A 17512-nucleotide genomic window follows, 5' to 3' on the forward strand; every position below is an offset into this window, starting at 1 on the left:
CATTTCCCAACTCAGGCCACGGCTGCATGAGCTGGCGCGTCGAGTTCCTCTCGCAGTGGCACATGATCAACGTCTTGTTCTTCCCCGGGTCAGCGCACCTCCAGTCCCAGCAAGGGCACCTGTCCTGCCACCGACCAGTGGCCTCATTCCGGGGAGGCCCCACACATAGGGAGGGAGAGACGGATAGCCCCTCAGTTGCCAACCCTGATGTCTGGAAGCTGCTCGAGACAGAAATCACGGAAAGAATACAAATGGAGGTCTGGGAAAAAGAAGAACAAGATGATCCAGGCACTCCTCAGATGCTCGAAGCACCCAGTATCATGTCTGGGCTGAATTTCCGCTGGCGCCCACCCCTCCTGTCCTTGGAGTCGGCTGATCTGAACGCAAGTGAGGCTCGACCCTCGGCCCTTCCACGGTCTACTTTTCCCTCCTCTGCCACCCGTGATTCTGGCACCCACTTGAAAGCCGACATGGCAGAGTTCCCGGGAAAACCTCTTGAGCCCCACCCAGGAGAGAAACATAAGACTTTGACCACAAAAGCATCAGTTCCGCGCCTGGCCCATCCCCTCCCTTCAACTTCACCTGTGAGTGAGGAAAACCAGAAGGCCCCGGGAGGGACCCTACCTGGCAATGGCTGTGGGCCCTCTGAGGCCTCTCTGATGGGACAGCAAGGCCGGCCACCTTCTCCGAGCTTCGCATTCAGCCTCTCGGACAGAAATGGGCAGAGCGGGACGGTCGTGGGGGCCGAGCAAGCCCGTCTACAGCTGAGTCCAGGGTCAGCAATGGCCAGGAACGAGCCTCTGAAAGAGAGTGGAGGTGGGGCGTCACCAGAGCCCTGCCGTGGGGTGGCAACACTGGAGGGGGAGTCAGGGTCCCAGTCTTGGAGCCAGGTCGGAGGAACAGGAGACGCCCCGGGACCAAACCCCTCCAGGCCCTGCCAGAAAAAGAAGAGGTTTTTCACGTCAGCCCTTTCAGAAAAATGTTCAGACGCTTCCTGCCCTGCCTGAGGCCCAACAAGGAGGAAGCACCAGAGGATCCCCTTGCAAAGGCAAGCCGGCGTCAGCCACCGCCCAGAGCCAGGCACGGGTCACACGCAGCTCGGCGTCGGATGGCAGGGCTGTTCAGGCGCCATCCACAGTATCATCCTTTGTCTGGGCGCTGGGAGAGAGACTGAGGGTTCGCCAAGGACTTCTAGTTTTTCTCCTTACCTCACCCTCTGTGCTGATAGTGCCTTCCAACCCCAATTTCCCCCAAATACATGTTTTTTTCTCCTGAGACCTGGTGGCCTCTGTCTTGCCCTGCTAAGGGTAGAAGCAGGGTCAGGCTCCGCCCTCCCTGAGTGTCTGCTGTGGCTTCCAGAAGGGACAGGGCCATGGGGGGAGGCTGACTGCAGCGTGGCTCACGCGCCCTGACCCCAACTCCCTCATTGCACGCGAAGTACCCATCACGCCATCCTTACAAAAACAAATGAAAGCTTTAGGATATTTCCAGATGAGCAAAACCTCTAGACCCCAGCCCAGGATGGGCCCCACCCGTCCTCTCCTGCGTTCTCTGGCCCTTGAGCTTCTGGGGCTGTAGGGAGGGGTTTGCAGAGGCTCCAGGAAGTGTAGAGACAGATTCACAGGTCACAGGGCGGGGAGGGGAGTGTGGGGCAGTGCTGGCCCTGAGTCCGGAGCGGGAAAGCTTGCCCCGCACCCCGAGCTCTTGGTGGGAATAGATGACGCTGCCCCAGGAGCTTCTTCTCTCCCTGCTGAAGCTGCCGTGGAGATGGGCCTGCGCAACCCCCTCAGCCCAGCGTCGTCCTCCCTCTGTCCTTGTCACAGTCTGGAACAGCAGCGACGACCACGACTGAGCTCCAGCCTCTGCGGGTGGGCGGTTGGGGAACACAGAGGCTGCTGCGGGCCTGTCCCCTCCGCCCAGAGGAGCACAGGGCCCTGCTCTCCTGCACCTGCCTTCTCCTCCTGGGGAATGGAGCCGGGGGTAAGTGTGTGGCGGCATGATCTGATGGTGGGACACTGTGCACCTAGGGTGGGACCTGGGAGAAGGAGACAAAGTGCCACCAGAGTTTAACCACTTACCTACTGAAGGACAGTTTTTGGTTTTTATAATTTTGTCCCCTATGCATAAAGCTGCTATGAACTTCTGGTCAAGGTTTTTGTGTGAACCTAAATTTTTCTGCACAGTAAATATCAATGGCAATGAGTAACGAAGGTTTGAAAATGGGCCAGCCTCCAGGAACTTAGAAAGAATGCAACTCGCATTAGATGTTGAAAGGCTGAAACAGGTCAGAGAGAGTAACCCTAACACCATATCTTAGATTGAGCCATTTCCTCAGGAAAATGCCATTACCTAACGCACGACAGGTGCCGAGGACGTGGGAGGGACAGGTATCACCACATTTAATAAAACACTGTCAGAACGTATCTGGACAGGAGACCCCTGACCTTTAAACTGTCAGAAGCTCTTTGTTCTTCGTCTCCAGAGAACATTAAGTAGACAGAGATCCGCACCTATGGAGCAGGTGCCCTGAATGAACTGGATTTCCACTTGAATTAAGAAGAAACTCATCGTTGCTGTGGACTCAAACTATTTGTGAATGAACAGACAACTTCAGTTTCTCATTTGAATACTAGCGCAGAATCACTAGATTAAACGGTAACGGAATCGAATGAATCCCAACAGAGCAAGAAAATGTCAGTGTGTTCCTGGCCTTCCTATCGCTTCTCTACTGAATAGAAGAGAAAAGGGAACCTTTCTGAAACTCGTCTTAATATCGGAGCAGCAGACAATTCCTGTACTTCTGTCTTCTGCTATGACAGAGATAGAAATCATCGTGTATGTCAGGGAAACAATCCAATTTCCCTAAATTTGGGGTGGGCGGTCTTTATTTAATACCAGAGGTTCCCCTCTACTATTGACACTGTTCCAGTTGGATCAGGTTTCCTGGAAGAGCTTTCCGATTGATTTACATTTTAAAACACATTCGCTCCTCATCCTCTCTCTGAGCTGGGAGGCAGGCCAATTCAGGGAACACGCGTGAGGCCTGAGTCATGTCAGTCCCTGCTCTGAGCAGCTGGCTGTGAGGAGACCCTGACAGACCCGGAACTCTTGTGCGGGAGAGCCTGAAAGCAGGACTCACTGATCACAGTCATGGCTCCCAGCCCTTGGTCCCCATTTGGAGGAACGGCTCCCCGTGTCTGGTCTCCAGATCCCAGGAGGCAGCTGCTGCTTTGGGTGCAGCTCCACCTGTGGGATGAGCCCACCAGGCAGTCACAGAGCAGACCCTTCCTCTGAGTAGCTGCCGGCCACCCGAGTGGTGTTCCTTTCGTTTCTGCTTTCCTCAGCAGTGACGTGAGGTCCCAGGCTGCATCACAGAGACTGTCCAACAGCTGGCCTCCCTGGGAATGCCTGATTGAGGCCCCATTTCCTTACACTCTTCCCTAGAAGATAGTGACTTCTGTACTCACCCAGAGAATCTTCAGGAAATCTATGGTGGGGCGTCTTTAAAAGGAGTCTTAAGGTCTTCACAAGAAATGGACACGGAGGTCAAGAACAAGTACCGAACAGGGTTAGCTTTAAAGTTGGTGAAATATAAGAAAGCCAAATTAAGATTGTCAAGAATATGATGCAATGGGAAAATAAGTCGTCTAAAATATTGAATTGCACCAACTGTTTCTTCAAGGCTGCGATGATCATTGGATTTTCTCATTCATTCTGTTAACATGATCTGTAATAATGGTTAATTCTTTTGAATGTGAAAACAACCTTGCCTTCAGGAACTCAACTCTCTTTAATGGCTTTTGTGTCCATTTGCATTTCCCCAAGAATTTTCATTTCTTTATCTGAAGCACTGGTGGATTTCTCTCATGCTCTTTCATTGCCTCCACCTTGCTGGAATATACCGCACGTTCCAATGCAGACATCAGCATTGTGCTTCCTAGCAGAGAAGGCTGGAACCAAAGAAACGGGCAAACTCGGAGACTGCAGTGGAGGATGTGGCATTGCTGTTAACGAGACCAGGAACCTCACATTTCATGAAAAGCCACAATCTCCTTCATGAACATAGATGCACAACTCGTAAACGAGTCATAAGCAAAATATAGCACAGTGAAGATGAGATTTATGATACTAAAGTGAACACATGTGTTTTGTTCAGATCTAGTGACAGCCTGTATCATCTACAGTTCATAAATGAGGAAAAGTACTAGGATATTTCTTCAAAATGGTACTTTATCATAAGGATGAAGGCTAAAAATTTCTATTTGGTGGCCTATTAATAAGTACATTATAGGTTCTTTTTAGTTTTCCCTTATTTCTTCCTTAGTCCTATGTTGCTACGCTAGGCATATTTGAGTGCCCAGTATCTACTCATTGGCTTACTGGAAGGCCATCCTTATCATAGAAGGACAATCAGGTCAAAATTGTGTTGAGCTCTGTGGGGTCAAGAACACAGGACTGAGAGTCAAGAGACTTTGTGATAGGCCTACCTGTGCCACAAACTAGACATATGACCTTAGGCAAGTAAGTCACATGGCTCAAACCCTATATAGGCCTTTTCTGGAAGAGGTATGCCTGGGCCCACAGAATCTCAAAATTCCTCCATTTTGCTTGTATCTTTCCAAAGTAGTTCCTGCTCTCCAAAACTCTGCGATCCAGGACAAAAGTAAGACATAGCTATAGATGATTCTGCTACCAAACGAATGCTAAAAGAGGTTTACTAGAAGTGGAATGATGCATGTGGACATATCGACTTTGCAAGGTTCTCTGAAATTCTTTTAAAGGAGGCATTTATAGAATTGGATTTTGAGTCATGGTTAGGATGTTAAAGAACTGTTGGAAGGTGCAGAGAAAAGGAAAACCTTGATCAGAACAGGAAAGTAGGGTTGCAATGCTTAGCACCTTCAGAAGTGGTGAGCGCACAGACTGTATCAGTGAGAAGTGATCCACTGGGAACGTGCTGGTAAGAATGCCTGGACAGAATGCAGAGCTGCAGGTTGACCCACTGCTCACAGTAATTCCACGTTCAGACATGCTAGTGATGCTCTTTTTTGTGTCAGATCCTACAGATATCTATTGTTTCTGCCACATTTGAACTATTAAACTATTCAAGAGTCAATATTTTAAATGGAACCATGCCTGACACTTCATAACTGCTATATAAGTGTTTGTAATTACAAAGTAAATAAATAAATAACTTCCCAGTATGCCTGCTCTCTTTGTTCATGTGCTTCCGTGTGTTTCTTAATTTGTCCCTACATTATTTGATGATAGGAGACAATCAAGTAGCAGACTTGAATTTCCGTCCCAGCTCCAGAAAAAGGTCTTTGTTTGACTTATGAAGAGTAAAGTTGTTTTATCTGTTCAGTAAGACTTTAAAGATTCTTTTGGTGACTTCTAAGAGAGTTAACTGCAGCAAATTATTGTGTGATCAAACTTATTCATAAATTGGAAGGATATTTATCAGCTTAAGGTAATAAGCACAAGTTATATAATACCTCTTTGGTATAACTAAGATTATCTTTTCATCAAGTAAAAGATTATCTTTCCGTAGGTGTGTGTATGTGTAATTGTGTAATAACTATAAAATTGGATATCTAAGCACTCACGTAACAAAGGGTTCCTAGAATCAATCATTTGTAGTCAGGAAATGATGCCTCTGTTCTCAGGTGGATGTCTAGATGTTTAAGTCCAAAGTGGGAGCCACACACAGTGATGGCTCTTTTTGTGCCCACTGAATCCACACTCCCGGCACTCTCCCATCAGCCCACAGTACCCCACTTACCTTCCTTCCACAGAAATTAGGAAAGAGGATGGGCAGCGGGTTCATAAAGGCTGACAACTAAAATGTACTATGAAATGTAACTCAGGGTCTCTAATGAGACACACACACATTTGCTCTGAGAAGGCTGTGCTACTGTTACGTGGACTTCTTGCGTATGGAATGGGAGAGTTATTTGTGGTAACTTCAATTTCATGAGGTGAAGTGTCTGTGTGGGTATATTTGTTTGTTTTATGTACTTCAGGCTGATCAATGAATACAATTAAAAAAAAGCTACACTGCCAAATAGAAATTCCCTCTCCTTTTCTGGGGCTGTTTTTCTTTCTTTTCCTTCCAAGCAATGGAAACATGTGGCACAGCAAAGCTGTGACTCAAGCCCACACTAGAGCCCAGGAAAATTTCCAGGACCCTAGGGATGCCCAAGAACCAGGGGCTCGTTAAATGCAGGAAGAAGGGTCTTCCTGGCACTCTGAGGATTGGGAAAGAATGATAGTAAAATCTGGAGTGACAAGAGCGAGGAAGCCAAAAGGCACCCAGGTCTTCCCATCTAGGACGAGACACAGACCTCCCACAAAAAGGTTGTCCCAGCCTGTAACAGCCCCTGGGGAGCTATGACAGGCCCAGCAGTGTGGGTAAGAATCCACTTCATCTGCAGCACCCATGGGGCAGGGGCTAACCCAGGGAAGAGTCACTGTCTTTGTATTCATCACACCGATGAGCGGTTGGAAGGACAGCAGTTAAGATTTGTGTCAGCAGAGCCAAGTTTGTGATGGAGACATATGTCGACGAAAACACACACACAGAAAATGAATGTGTCCCCGAAAGCCACCAGAACCATGTGGTCCTCTTGTTTCTCCAGAAAAGGGAGCCCAAGTATTGAAGAGGCATGGCACCTAAAACAAACTTTTTCCCTAACTATGAAGCTAATGTGACCAGCTCCCCCAGCTCTCCAGTTCCTGTTCTCTTGCACAGAGCTCACCACCTGGCAGAGCAGTAGCCTGCTGGGAGTCTGTGTTGGAAAAACCCAGTCTTTCCCTCCTAGGTAGAGAAAAACTCAGTTTGCCACCCCAGGTGTGTTTCTCCTTTACTATTACACAGAACACTTCACTTCAGACACATTCACCAAATGTGTGGGGTTTCTTCCCCACACCAAGCAATTCTCCATGACACCAGCTGGGTGTCCTACCTTTGAACCCGATTCTGACCACTCTAGTGTCATATCCCACAAGTTAAGGGATCAAGACTGCTCCCACCCCACTTTAGACACAAATCACAAAAAGTAGGTCCCCAAGTTACCCACAACTTCCATCTGACGTCTCTACAAATCGGAGGTTCCCATGACCCCCTTCTCAGGTTCCATTAATTTACTAGAGCAGCTCACAGATTTCAGGGAAACACTTACATTTACCAGTTTATTAAAGGATATGACAAAGGATCCAGCTGAACATCCAGATGAAGAGACACATTGGGCCTGGTCTGGGAGGGTCCTGAGTGCAGGAGCTTCTGCTCCCATGGTGTTGGGGTGCATCACTCTCCTGGAATGTGGAGGTGTTCACCCACCTGGAAGCTCTCCAAACTGTGTACTTTTGAGATTTTATGGAGGCTTCCTTATGTAGGCATTATCAGTATTAACTCCATTTTCAGCCCTTCTCCTTAGTCAAGGGAATGAGGGTTGGAACTAAAAATTCAAGCTTCTACTCATGGCTTGATCTTTCTGGTGACCGGTGCTCATCCAGGAGCTCACCTAGAGTGTCCACATTAGAACAAAAGACAGTCCTCTAACCTAGGAAATGACAAGGGTTTGGGGAGCTCTGTGCCAGGAAGTGGGGGCAGAGATCAATACATATGATCTCACAGAGGCATATTGGAAGGTGGTTCCTTGCATGCCCAAGCCTGATTTTTGAGGTCAAGATGAGACCCACCTCTCAGTCCTCCTGCAAATGAAGCAGGACCCATCATGGTCCCCATTGCCCCTAGTTGTCCAGATTGGCATGCTCCATGCTCCCCAGGTAACTTAGTTGTTCACACTGAGGACTGTCATGTCCCAGTGAAAATATCATACGGCATGAAGAGGCTGAAGACACATAAAAGCAATAGTAGATGCCAAAGGTGTGCTCTTGAACATGTGCGCTGATGACAGTGCAAGCAAATGACTTCAAATGCTCTCATTCCCATTACAGTCATGTGAACCTTTATGACCATCAGAGAACATACCGTCTTCTCAAGCCCATATTCCAAGTAGTCAGAACAATTAACACATAGTGATTGAAAAGTACAATCCCTAAGTGAATCCTCAGTTCCCAATGCCAAAAAGATGTCCAATGATGTCACCAGGGAATTCCTCTAGGACTCAGAGTGCCCTCTCTATAAGGTACAAGCAAGACTTGGGGTTTCGGGGGCCTGGAGGAGGCAAGAAGGAGAAGGCGAGGCCTCCTCTGAGAAAGAGAACATGTGTAGGGCAAACCAGGGAGACCAGAAAGGGCTGCTTAAGACTGGATTCCAACCCGGGCCATGGTCCCCAGTCCCAACATCCACTCTAACGAGCAGAACTTTTAGCTCACCTGACCCATGCCTGGCTTCTGGGCAGGCCACACATGTGTCTAAACTCTGGAGAGTAAAGAGTCTATTTTAGGCAGAGTAAGAAGAAATAGGGTAAAGACAACACAAAAAATTTAAATAAAATGAGAAAATGCTTAATTCTTGTGTTTGAAAATACTGAATAGGTCTGTTCAAATGTGTCCATGCGTGTGTGTGTGTGTGTGTGTGTGTGTGTGTGTTTGTGTGTGTGTACAGCATGTCACATAAGTCTTTGTGCAGCTTTTCTAACTTCAGAAGTATAATTGCTACTAACATAAAACACATTATTTAGAAGTTTATTTATACTTATTTTAAATAATAAATCAGATTAAATTTTTGTGTCACTCTTTCTGAGTGAAGATGACAAGAGTTGAGGGAAACAATAAAAACTTAAATATTCCATATTAAATAAGTATGAGGAGCTGGCCCCGTGGCCTAGTGGTTAAGTTCAGCACGTTCTGCTTTGGCAGCCTGGGTTTGGCTGCCAGGTGTGGACCTACACCACTCATTGGCAGCCATGCTGTGGCGGTGACCCACATACAAAATAGAGGGAGATTGCCACAGATGTTAGCACAGGGCTAATCTTTCTCAGCAACAAGAAGAAGATTGGCAACAAGATGTTAGCTCAGGCAAATCTTCCTCATAAAAAAAAAAATCAAGAAAAAAAAGAAAACCTCACTTACTTACTGAGATTTACTTCAATCTTAGCCCAATTGACCATACATAGAACTCTTTTTAGGGTTGCTCTTCCACGACTTTCTATAACTTTCTTTTTATATTCAGAATTTTTCCCATGCCTTTCTTTCTCCCTTCTAGTACTTTAGGAAAAATTCATCTTTCTTAACAAAACAAACAAAAATATTTCCATTCTTTATACCTTCTTTACTGAAAACATACATCTTACTTTCCTTGAATACAAAGATGCTTTCCTTACTAATTTTTAGTAGAACTTTTAGCCCTTACACACCTTAGTGAAAACTAAAAAGTAATCAATTATGAACTGTCTTTTATATTATCATTCTAAACACTTTTTATAATTTATAGAAACATGCTACTTCATAGTACAATCTTTAATAAAATACAAGACATATTTACTAATAGACCCACACATATTTTAGTTTCTCTGTAATAAGAAGCCAAAAGTAGATAAACTTAGATGTGTTTAGCTATAATGTTTCTATATGTTATCTTATTTAAAAATGACCCAGATATGCAATGAATTTTTTATCATTTAATTTCACCTAGCAGTACTTCAAATTTTCAGGTACCAAACAGATTTTGGAAGTTACATGCCATGCCATGTACTAATTATTGCTAAAAGTTTATCTATAAACTCTTATCTCACTTACAGCTAAATCATTTGCTCTCAACAATTATGTTTAGACTGCCCAAGAAAACTTCATGAGACTTTAGACAAAATTAGCTACCATTTAAAGCTATTATTTTGCTGATGAATTTGTAATAGGGTAACATGAGCTTATCTGAGTAGTAAACCCAGGCTGCATGTCTGCATCATATCCAAATACTGACAACTCTCAGACCGTGCCTATTTCAATCAAACCAACAAACTTAAACAGTTTTCACTTACCAAAGATTCTTACATATCATATTAACTTGAAAGACATTTGGGTTAGTTTCTATTACATTTAGAAATAATTTATGTAAGTGCTTACTTTAAGCCAATTGAATGGAGTTCTTTAGAAATTCTACCATCTGGGGATAAAATATCACACATATAACAGATATATAGACACATAGAGACTTCACAGCTATTGTTTTGAAAGTACTGCCATGAATCAGGTACAATAATACAAAGCTCCCTGATTATGAATCCAAATTTTATTTTAAGCATTTTATTAATACTTGTGGAGAAGACACTCAAGACGCTAGATTTTTGGCAAGGATGCTCTTATGGCTGTTTTCCTTCCTTTTTTCCTTTTTTTTCCTTCAGTCCTAGGAATTAGTGATGGGCTAGATATTCTCTGGGGGGGGTCTCCAAGCTCTCTGAGATAAGAGAAATGCCAAACTACCTCTAGAGCTGCATTTCCAGTCTTGCAAGGATTTTTTAAGGACAATTGCTCTTGATTTCTCAGAAATTGGGTTGTAACTCAGATAACATTATAGGTTGATCTACCTGTCCAACTACATCACAAAGGCACAGAGAAACCACTCAAGTTTTCTCCCAGATGGAGTTTCTGGGGCATATTTGCCCTATGAGTTTCTCATGTCCCAATATCTATGAGCATTTTGAGAGGAACAGATGAGGTTTTGGGGTTGGAAAGGACAAGTGAACTTTGAACCACCTTCTGGAGCCATACCTCTGGCTCTGCAGGGATTTGCAAGACGAAGACAGTTGTTTCCAGTTCCCCAAAGAACTGGAAAGAGGTTGACCCATGCTTTCAGCTACATTTTTTCAATTTAGCACTTTTTCCAACTTAAGGATCCATCCTCTGACTGTTGGCCAGTAGGAGTTTAATAGTGACTCAAACCACTAAGTATTAATGGCTTAACTGTGGACACAAGAGGCATCCCCAAAAGAGAGTGCAAAAGAAGCAGCCCTCACAAAATCCAGAAAGTTCACTCCCAAAAATAGTCCAAGAAAGCAAAGGCTTCTGCTGCATAGCAGGTAGTTCAATAATGAAAACCGAAGGTTGAGATGACAAAGGCCCCTGAGGAACTGGGACCCCTCATGACCAAAAGGGTCACAAAGCCAAGCCCTCAAGATATAGAACAAGACAAAAGAAAAGGCAACTTTGTCTTGTATGCACACTAACAGTTTTAGCTATGCTTTGGGTCTCTCAGAGCCAGACTAATAGCTAGGTGGGAGGTGCTGCAGGGTTGGGGATTGTGTGTGCTTTACAGAGTACCTCATCATTGCACAGATATTTTCTTGAGGTTGGCAGGGAACCTGTCATCATCTACCCCATTCTGTGACCAACTTATCTTATCACGGGAGTCTTCTTGAGGTGGCAAGCGCCCTAATGGCTCTTAACTGCTCAACCCATGTCCACCAATATGGTGGCCTTTTTTGGCTTCCAAGATGTCCCTTAGCAATAGCTTCCACCTTAGGCACATACTCCAAAGGTGGCCCTACGACTAAGTTTACTCCATCTCATCCAGACAACAGGCTTATGGAGATGTCTGTTTCTCGCCCTCTGTTTTTCCTTTATATGACAAACAACCCAAAAAAACAGAGACAAAGAAAAATAGCAACCGTCTCTGGGAGGAAAAGGGTCAATAAACCAATGCGTACTCAGTAGCTCGTACTATGTACTTGTAGCTAAAAGTCGTCTAATTTTGGAAAATGCAGTCTAAGGGTGGGGACTGAATTAGCCATTTCCCATTGTTTCAGAATTTAGACACGGCTGGTCAAAGTATATTTATGCTGCAGCTAGAACCAGATTATGAAGATTTCGGGCACCCCTGAAATCAAGACCCTCCCAATGAAGGTCCAGCCAAAGCTTCCTTCTAATGGTCAATGTAATTTCCCCAAGGCTGGTGGCAGTTTGGTAGGACCCTTAGCCACAAAAAGGAGTGCAGCCTGCATTTCTGTCCAGCCATCTCTGACCACAAAATGGAGTGCAACAGCATTTTTTTTTTTTTTGTCCTACCATAGTTTTGGGAACCCCCATCCTGATGATTATCAAGCCAAGCCCTCAGGACGTAAAATAAGCTTGGCAAGATTCTGCAGTTCTCCATTTACAGCTCCTGGAAACTGTAGGTGGAAAGGTAGAGATTGTGACTCTTTAAAGATTTCTTTGTTCCTCAGTTTGAAAACTCAAAAGGAGCCCAAAGTGGCCACTGTAATTTTAAATTATCCCAGGTTGTCTTGCCAGCTGTTTACAGCTATCCGCATTTTAGGGGGTGTTTCGCAAGGTGGTCACAACAAAGAAAGTAATTTCTAAAGAGAGTTTGTTACAGCTACTGAGAAACTCAGTCCCCAGAACAGCCAATTCAGTTCAGACAAACATCTAACACACAATACAATTCTACATATAACACAGACCAGAATACCAGCTAGTTTTCCAGGAGTAGCTCAGAACCAGTGCCAGAACTACCCAAAACCCAACTTCCAGGGGCAAGTAAGAACCAGTGCCAGGACTTGCCCAGATCCAGAAGCAATTTCATGGGTGCAGCTTTTTTTCCTACTTCTAATTACTTTGGGTGGTTCAAGCCCAAGGTTCAGGTCTCAGCCAGCCAGGATTCCCCAGAATACAAGCCAAGCATATATTTCCAGGAAATCAAACCAGAGAGACAAGGTAAAGGATAGTCACTTTCTTAGAGTTACTTACCCAGAGCCCAGAGATGTCTTGATCCAGAAGCTGTTTCTTCTCCCAAAGGGAAAAAAAAAAATGCCTTGGGGCCTGGAACACCACAGCAAAATAGGAATCTAATCAGTCAAGCCTCTAGACAAATTGTCTAGGCGGCTGCTTAGGGTCGATGAAAAGACCCCACACTCCGCCGAGGCTTCCAGAGCTTCTGGCAGGTGGTCACAGGACCTTCATCCCACCAGGGGCGCCAATTGTTACTGCACAAACTCGGAGTCCTCTGCCCGATGCACATAAACAAGCCAATTAATTATGGCATCAGTCTGTGAGGGACACATCAGCTTTTATTCTGTGAGATCCACCTGCAGGGAGACAAGGGGCATGTGCCCTCAGATCTTTCTCCCCATTCAGGATTTGGGGCAAAATTTAAGGGGTTAGGGAGAACAGGCTGGCCTGCGGAAACACTGATGGGACAGGCTTTGGCTGGTGGGCTTCAAGCATTTATGGGAAGATTTTTAAATATTTACGACAGGGTGGGGAAGGAATTTTAACACCGGATCTTCCTGAATAAGGGACCTCTCACTTCTGACAAAAGTCCAACTTTCAAGTTCCTGTCGTGTCCTGGTCCCTGGGTTCCGTGGGCAGGAGGATCTTTGGTTCTGAGGTCATGTCAGGTCCCGATTTCTTCTTTTACGCATGCTCTGGCTACATGACTTTGCAGTTTTTCTGAAAGACAGTTCTGAAGCACTTTGACGATAAGAGATGGGGTCAGGTGCACTCGTCCTGGAGGCCCCACAGTTACACAGCTAAGGAGTGGCAGATCTAAGACTCAAACCCAGGCCTCCTGACTCCAAATCCTATGTCATGTCACCATGAGGACATTATAAAGACAACACTACCATAGAAGCAAACAAAGCTATTCTCTTGTAAAACACAGAGCCCCTTCTGAAAGCAGACACCACTGAAGCCATTCAAATGAGTTCCAAGGCATTCGACACAACATGCCAGTGTTTTGAAAGGCAGGTTTGATCCACGTAACGCCCTGAGGTCAACAGGTGGCTTCTGCACTGACCATTGGGCATCATACTGCATCCTAAACCCCTGCAAGCTAAGTCTTCCCGTTGCAGACTTCAGGGAGGCCCAGCAGCTCCCAGAGTTTTATTTCCAGAGGCTTCCATCCTTCTCTTAAAACATTCCAGCCGCCGGGATAAGAATTCGTATTTAATGAGTTCAAAGATGCAGAGAAGCATTCTTTAATTCTTGCTTCTCCTCACAGCTCAATCCATGCACATGAAGAAACCTTGCCCTGTGCATACGCTTGGAAGTGTGCCATGGATTATGACTTATTTTCCGAGGATGTCCATGAACTTTCCTGACTCTAAGACTGGTAAGACATTGGACATTGAGGATCTGTTGCCAGAGGAGTCTGTGGAATTTTGTTCAGTGGAAATAGAAGCACAGAATTTTAAGGCTAAAAGAAACCTTCCAAGTGCACTTCTGTCAAAGGCACCACCGATAAATACCACATCTATCAACACACTGCCCCTTCCCGCCTACATCCATCACTCTCCAAACAGATGTGTGTGAGAAGAAAATGCATATTTTCTCAATGACTCAATTGTCTTCTTCGTCTTTTCATTTTATTATTTTCCTTTTAGAAACAACAACCATGCTGTAATAGGTTTTCTAAGTAGATTTCACCTTGACTTTGAGAAACCAAGAAAAGATGCAAATGAAAAAGTAACTATGATGTGACTGAGAAGAGTGGGCGGCAGGACGGCTGGGGAGGGCTCAGTCTGTCCACCTGCCCTTTGCCTCCCCGGTCACACGTTTCCATCCCCTCAGAACCCCAGACATTTAAAGCACCTGTGAGTCCAAGGGGAAGACGATGGTCTGGGTCCCCAGCAAGTGCCTCTGCCTGTGGCTCGATTGCTCACACAGTGGAGCTCAGACAGAAGCTGCAAGGGGGACGGGAGCAAGAGAGAATTTGAAAGAGAACCGGGTTTGGAGTAAAATCTTTGAGCATGCCCTCTTTCCTTGGCTTCCTGGGAGCATCGAATGGGCCTGTGGCCTGCAGAGAGCAAGCACAAGACATTGTTGGAAATCAATGCCCTTACTAAAAACATATGAACAGTGGGAGGCAATTGCCCTTGATCTTGGCTGCACTAAGAGCCGTGAACAGGAGCACTGAAGTGTTGGGGTGAACACAGTTCCCTGTAAGTGAAGGGACACAGACCCCCATAAGTGTGGGGATGCAACCCCTCATAAAGCTAACCAAGTAATGACGTGGTAATTAGTCAGGGGGTCTCCAGGGAGAAATGCACTGGCAATGAGCCAGCATCCTCAGGTGACCCCCTCCACACAGCCTCCTGGAGAACTTCAGGTGAATTCTACCCCGGGATGTTGATGGGTTTCCTGACGTGTGGGTTTCCTCAAGTGAAAAGAAGAGTAGATCTTTCCTTTTCAGCAAAGCATAAAACTAGGGTGACCCTATGGAGCAACAAACCGCAGCTCAATACATGGAGAGTTACTTTGAAAATTTACTGACTTCCAAAAATAGAATTGTCTGTCTCGTAAAGTCACAGTGGCTTACATTGTTTCAAATGTTCAAACGCAAAGCAGAGCTGACAGGCAAGAAAAGCGATTCCCGGGTCAGCCGCGAGCTTTGACTGGTTGGCTTGTAAGTTTCTTAGATAAATTAGAAAATATTGGAGCCAGGAAAGTGCATCGTAGAAAGTAATCCTTTGAGATAGGTTGTTCTAAAGCTTTGATCCGCTTTTTTTTCCTAATAATTCGACTTCTTTGTTTCCCTTTCCCTAGCTAAAAGGCATTTCTCAGCCCTACGCTGCTCACCAAACCCCAAGACTAAGCGGTCAGCCCTGAAGAAAGAAAAGTAAAAGAAAAGGCAGATGCCGTGTGGAATCAAATCTTGCATTCAGGTCTGGAGCACAGAGGAATCCAGTCGTATCTTCCATAGGAACTTGTTTGTTGATTGACAGCAAAAAGAGACTAGGTTCCATAAAATTTTTTCAAAACTCATGTTATATAAGGTTTTAGGTAATAGGCTTATCCTCTGAAAATCCTAAAGACTTAAAAATTTCTCTTTTAGTCTGTTAAAAATTGTAATATACTAGGATGACTATAATAAAACCAGAGTCCCTATTTGCCTTGGTCACCATGACTTCTCCAGGTTCTAGAACAATGCCTGGCATATAATAGATTCAATAAAGAATAAGGAATGAATGAATGAATTGGATGAATGAATGAATGGGAGGGTTGATTAGGTGGGCAATAGTGGGAAAGGAGAAGAAGAAATGTTGAAAATAACCTGAACAGGAGAGAAAATGGGAGCAAGAAAACAAAGTATTTGTTTAGATTCTTATCATCTCTTTACTCCAATATTTCATAAATTATATAGTCTCAATAGGGAACATTTTAATTATTAGATCTTAGTCTCTTTCCCCAAATTTTTCATTGGGGAATGTGTTGAATAATGTAATTTGACACCAAATGGCATACCATTGTGAAAATTTACAAAATATTGTGAAATTTATTAGTTTACCATTCATTTCATGTTCACTTCTGATCTCTTAATTCAGGAGAGAATACTATTGACAGGGTAGAAATTTAATTTAAAAAGACCTCGACTCTTAAAGGATTTTTAATAAGCATTCATTTCACCAAACTTAAGAAGTAAGAATTACCTTTATTTTATAGTGCTTTTTTTTTTTTTTTTTGCTGAGGAAGATTTGCCCTGAACTAACATCTATTGCCAATCTTGCTCTTTTTTTGCTTGAGGAAGATTAGCCCTGAGCTGACATCTGTACCAATCTTCCTTCACTTTATATATGGGTTGCCACCACAGCATGGCTGATGAGTGGTACAGGTCCACACTGAGGATCCAAACCTATGAACCCCAGGCCACTGAGGCAGAGCTCACCAACCTTAACTACTACACCACAAGGCTGGCCCCTATTTTATCGCTTTTTTTCCTTTTAATAAGACTGTAAGACAAAAATCAAATATTAACTAAGCAGGTGACATTTCATTGTTTTCCTAGTTTGTTGTTTTTTCTTTCCATTTGCTTGATTCACTTTTCATTGAGTGTTGACACTGAAATTTTTTACCCAAGGCCTGATTGTAACTTTGCTACCACCTTCTGGCAAAATCATGAATATCTTATGATCTTTGCCTAGAATGAGTTTCCACGATATTGTTAATTCATGTTGTACATTAGTTCACATGCCTCTACTGTCGTTAAAAGGAAAAGTAGGAAGTGTTGCTGCAGCTGGTCCAGGACAATGGGTTGAGTTGGGGGAACAGGCTTGAGCCCATGAGGGTAGGACACACCAATGGCTGTGTGGCATGACCCCTGGACAGGACATTTTGGTGGCTCAGCAGAGTCTAAAAGACTGGGACCCCCACCAGTGGCTGCACTTGGTCACAAAAGAGCTGAGCCTACTCTCCACACTCTACCCTCCACCTGGAACAAATACGGTGGGCGTACAGAAAAATGAAGGGACAGCCATAGCCAGCCATCCAACTGTCATTCGAAAGAAGCAAGACAAACAGATCCTAAACAAGACGGGAAACGTCGAGGAGGATTTACACTCACTGACTAAGAGGAAGAAGGTTTGGACTTAATTGTCCATGTTAAATAAACAATATGCAGAGAAACAGCACAACAGAACACTAAAGCAATGAAAGTGAGCAATCGATAACCACACACCCAGCAATGTGGATGAATCGCACAAACCAAACGTGGAGCGAAAGAAGTCCAATGCAAATGCATGCTATTTATGTGTCATTAAAACCACACAGGCAAAACTGAAGTCTGCTGGTGGAAGTCAGAGCATTGACTACCCTGCGGGGAGCAGACGGGGGCCAG

The 17512-nt window shown here is 44.7% G+C and overlaps 1 long non-coding RNA gene across 1 annotated transcript; it reads right to left on the bottom strand.

Moving 5' to 3' along the window:
* Window positions 1-406: 406 nt before the first annotated feature.
* On the bottom strand, window positions 407-16987 carry LOC124245168 (uncharacterized). Its single transcript, XR_006890206.1, has 3 exons — window positions 16975-16987; window positions 10675-10680; window positions 407-798 (listed from the first exon to the last, which is right to left on the bottom strand). It is a non-coding gene; the product is annotated as an uncharacterized LOC124245168 (long non-coding RNA).
* Window positions 16988-17512: the final 525 nt, after the last annotated feature.

Source organism: Equus quagga, chromosome 9 (genome assembly GCF_021613505.1).
Source record: "Equus quagga isolate Etosha38 chromosome 9, UCLA_HA_Equagga_1.0, whole genome shotgun sequence".
Lineage (NCBI taxonomy): Eukaryota > Metazoa > Chordata > Mammalia > Perissodactyla > Equidae > Equus > Equus quagga.